Raw genomic sequence first — 5,000 nt, 5'->3', positions numbered from 1 at the left:
TAAGGGGTTGAATACTTTTACAACCAGTGAATTTTGATTTGTTATGTTTTTTTTTTTACAGATATTCCTGACATGGAACCTTCTTAAACTATGACAGTGTTTGGTTGATCTCTTCAGTTATTGTTTTAAAAAGTTCATTTGGAAAAATTGTTTCTACATCATTTGTAATTCCTCTAAATGTGGCATTTTTGATAGGGTTGAATACTTTTGTAGACCATTGGAGATTATAAACACCTGCTCCCTGCAAGAGCTGCCGGGGTTGGGGAGGGGGAGAGGTCATGTTATTCGCCCCCATTGGACTTAGTCTGAAATGGGGGCTTTTGGATTTGGTCTCAATTTATGCGTCCGTGCGTGCGTGCGTGCATCTGCAACCATATCTCGGACATGTATGGACCAATTTTATTTGTACTTGGCAAAAAGACAACATATGGGGGTATACATATGCATGTCATTTTTTTCGACATCACATCCAAAATATCTGACTGGCAGCCATTTTAGTTGTAAATTTTTTTTTAAAAACCCAGTGTCGAACACATCCTCAACAATTTCTTGGACATGCATTTACCAGTGTTGTTCAAAGTTGGCACTCGTATAGTGAATGATGGCTTACATATGTACATCTTTTTTTTTTTTTTAGAAGATCAGATCCAAGATGACCAACTGGTGGCCATTTTAGTTGTAAAAAAACCGATGTTGAACATGTCCTCAACCATTTCTCAGACATGCGTCTACCGATGTTGTTAAAGCTTGGCAGACAGATAAAGAATGATGGCTAACATATGCACGTCATTTTTGGTCGAGATCAGATCCAAGATGGCCGACTGGCGGCCATTTTGTTACTTCAATGTGTCCCCAACCATTTCTCAGACCTGCATGGTTCGATTTCGTTCAAACGTGGCTCAAGCACAGTACATGACGGCGTACACATGCACCTCACTTTATTTTGCAATCTGATCAAAAATGACCGACTGGTAGACTGATGGCCATTTTAGTTGTACATAAATTTGGGCTTCCGCTTTAACTCCGTACAGCAAAATTACTAAACAACGGGGGCTGATGTTTTATGTCTTTTTTTTACTTGTTATCCTTATTAATGGCTTATCTGGAATCTTAATTCCCGATAAGGTATTATCATCGCGCTCTGTCCATACGTCCATCTCCGACTTTGACTTCTCCGGCCAAATCGCTGGGCCGATTCAGCTGAAATTTGGCAGCAACGTTCCGCTCCTGACTGGTACTAGGGATTGCCTATTTCATTCTGGTCACATGACGTTAATGAGGTCAAAATGGCCGACTTAGTAAATTTCTTCAAAAATCTTCTCCAAACCCACCAGGCAGAATGTGACCAAATTTGTGTTACAACATTAGGCCAAGGTGGGGATATTAAATTCTGGAGGTCATCCTGATCACTTGACCGGAAGTGTCAAAATGGCCGACTTGGTCAATTTTTATGGAAATCGTGTAAATTCCTTCAAAAAACTTCTTATCCAGACACACCGGTCAGAATGCAACCAAATTTGGGTTGCAAATTTAGGACAGTGTCCTGATGTTAAATTGTGGAAGACATGCCAATAATGTAATCGTGAGTGAGTCAAAATGGCGGTCGTGTAAATTCCTTTAAAAGTCTGTTTCTCCAGACCCACCAATCGGAATGCTTCCAAATTTGCTCTAGTACAATTGGCCAGAACATGGATCGGCTTCAGGTCCAGCGTTCTTTCTTTTATTATGCTATCATCATTATTACCTCCGCCACCAAAGGTGGAAGGAGGTTATCTTTTCACCCCTGTCTGTCTGTTTGTTTGTTTGTATGCACGATATCTCAAAAACGTTTTGACAGATTCAGATGAAACTTGGTGGATGGATGAGTTGGTTTGGTGACAAGACCAAGCCGATTAGAGCTTGGTTCAGGTAATAATCCAGATCTGGCCAATCAATGGGATAAAAAAACTTAAACTAATCAGCTTGGTGGAGGTATGCACACTACCGAGTACCCTTCTAGTTCTTAGCTCCACCACCGAAGGTGGCAGAGGTTATGTTTTCACTCCTGTCTGTCTGTTTGTTTGTGTGCAGGATATCTCAAAAAGTTGTAGACGGATTTGGATGAAACTTGTTGGACTGGTTGGGTGTATTACAAGGATGAATCAATTCGATTTTGGTGAAGATCCAAATCCAGATGTGGATTCGACAATTTTTTAATTTTTAAAGTGATTCTTCACCATTGAGAGATGAGGCCAAAAACAATGCATGGCATGATATTTCAAATATATATATATATATATATATATATATATATATATATTTATATATATATATATATATATATATATATATATATATATATATATATTGGGCCCAATATGTTCTTGATCATGCATTGCATAGCGGAGGTATGCGTTCTACCGAGTGCCCTTCTAATTCTTCTTCTTGTTTGTATTATCTCCACACTTTTTGGAAAAAAAACGGCGGGATATTGTAATCGGCTCCGTCTGTCATGCTATTTCATCCTGAACTGTTTGACAGAAATTCACCAAACTTGGTAGTTATGATCAACGCATGGCATGAAGGTGCTGGAGTAGTGCTATCTTTGGCCCCGGCCCAAGGGCGGGGTCAAAAGGTCACATAACGAAATAAGTAACGACGGGCACTTTTTTTCGCAATTAACATTGGAAGACGCATGAAAGATATATATAACGATTTTGGGGGGGATTTGACCCCAGGTTCATTCCCCAGAAGGTGGGGACTTCGTTTCACACGGGTCAAAAAGGGGAAAAAAATATTCACTCAAAATTGGATATTGGGTCATTTCTGGTGGAACTGTTTCCACATTTCAACTTTCCTTTAGGTGGGAAGTGTTGGGGGTTGCAATGGTGCGCCATCGAATTCGCTCGAGTAACATTTGTTATTGGAAGCGGCCTTGGGAAAATGCCACGAATAATGCATAATGGAGTTTTTCCAAACCGGAAAAGGCAATAAACCATTGTAATTCCTCGGGATATTTTGTAGTCAAATCTAAAGCAACGTCGGCTAAGCGACTGCAAAAAAATAAAACGAACGCCTCTCACTCGTTATACAACTAAGGGCTCTGAAGTGTCACTCGAAACACCCTCTCCCACCAGCACTGGGGGCGGGGCTACACGGTACACTCTTACATGAAGAATTTGCGTCTGCCCCACCTTCATACCTCCCAAGGGGGGTGAGGGGAGCAAACCCAAGCAAGTTGCTGCAACCTTTGTCTTTTGACCCTTAGTCCCCCTTGGCATGTTTGGTTGAGTGTGGATAAGTAGTGACCGAATGCATCGGCCAGAGACGTAGAGACAGACAGACACCATTGTGTGTGTTAATATGATAGATTTTGTATACAACATCTATGTCTATGGAAAAACGAGGGTTGATATATTTTTCTATCAGCAAAGTGCCTGGAAGTTTTAGTCACTTCCTCCTTCACTGAACCAAATGTTATCAGGACCTCTACTTCTTCTTCAGTGTGCAGCACGAGGCGGTGAGCAGCATCATTGGCTGAGGGTGTGGCTGTTCCACTGAGGCAGTGCCCCCTTGAGGTGAGGGCAGGAATTTTTAATTTGTTCAGATTGCTGGTGATATCTCGCATACTCCTCGTGAAGGACACCCTGAGATCTTCAACGTTCACTGACTAATGCCGGCAGATGGGATGCTCAGTTTAATCTATCCTTCAGTTGAGGAGGTAAAGCTGGCTAACTTGTCTGCATTTACATTGTGGATGTTAGATCTCACAGGGAGTGCTGGCTGTAGATACGGTGCCTGTGATGGTGGTGACACCGTGGTCGAAAGCAATCAAATGAACCACGTGCATAACGTTGACTGTGTAATTAATTAATTAATTAATTAATTGATTGATTATACTGCTATCCGCTATGCGGTACACTCTCCAGAGCTCCAGGATGTGTCACGACTAGTCAGGCAACATTTCCAGGAACCAACCAATCCTGGACGGGTCACCACTCCAATGCTGAATGATTGACTGAAGGCGATTTGGGTAAGAATTTATAATTTGTTCAGGTGCCGGCGATAGCTTACCTTTCCTACATTAAGGACGCCAAGAGATATTTGACACCGACGAATGACCGGTGCTGGCAATTTGGTCCACCTATACGGCTTAACCTCGTTGCAATGGACGGCGCACACTTTAATGCCTCGACCTACATGTGAAGCACCAGGATGACCGTTTATATCTGGTGCTGGATTCAAACTCAGGCTGGACAGCTCAGGTGAGTGTCCATACCGCTTGCATATCCTGAGAGCCTACAGTGTATTGAAAGCTGTGCTAAAAAAGCAAACTATTCTATTCCAAAATCAGAGTCCATATTTGATCCAATCACCTTTTGAAACACTTGGATTATTATCTATGTTTTTCCAGTTGTTGCTCTCAGTTGTGATTTAAAAAACGATAAACCCGTTCACTCACTCATTGCAATTTGTTGGCCTGTGGGGTTTGATACACTCACTTTTGATAAACTATAATGTTTAAGTCCTTATCATCCAGAGCATTAATCCTTGGTGGTGTTAATGCTGATGAAAAGGAAACTTAAGCCCTCGAGGGCAATTGGCATGAAAATGTAGTTTCATAAAATTGTATGAAAAGCCAAAACAACTTGTTTACGTTTCCTTTAACGTTTCATCGCGCTCACGTATTAGCACCAGGCCGTGGAACGTTAAGCCGGCTGTTCCGTCGCCCAGCATTAACGTGTTCGACATGAGATTCCTCGATACCTTTCGAAAAGAGGAAGTCATAATTTGTACCGGTACCCCGGACAAATCTCCGATTCGCACTCTCATCTGAGGCAACCAACCAGCAGACTGGATTCGTAATCAGTAAATATACAACCAGCAGACCTACTACATAATTGAACCGCAGACAGATGTATTCCTCGGACAGATCTTCTCACCACAATCATTCTATAGTACGACACCTCGCTGGTGTTTGAACACCAACAATCCTGCACTTGGTGATCTCTTGCTTATTC

At 41.9% G+C, this 5,000-nt stretch overlaps 2 protein-coding genes across 2 annotated transcripts in view; one reads left to right on the top strand and one right to left on the bottom strand.

Moving 5' to 3' along the window:
* The window catches only part of LOC147022374 (uncharacterized), a 151,951-nt gene that overhangs the window by 86,819 nt on the left and 60,132 nt on the right, over positions 1-5,000 (top strand). The gene's annotated exons all lie outside the window — the stretch shown is intronic.
* The window catches only part of LOC147022375 (calretinin-like), a 47,729-nt gene that overhangs the window by 6,761 nt on the left and 35,968 nt on the right, over positions 1-5,000 (bottom strand). The window lies entirely within an intron of this gene.

This window comes from Eptatretus burgeri, chromosome 8 (assembly GCF_056783735.1).
Source record: "Eptatretus burgeri isolate ZD-2024b chromosome 8, Ebu_testis_v1, whole genome shotgun sequence".
In the NCBI taxonomy this organism is placed as follows: domain Eukaryota; kingdom Metazoa; phylum Chordata; class Myxini; order Myxiniformes; family Myxinidae; genus Eptatretus; species Eptatretus burgeri.
The sequence above is the reverse complement of the archived record's forward strand: the minus strand, read 5'-3'. Positions and strand labels throughout refer to the sequence as shown.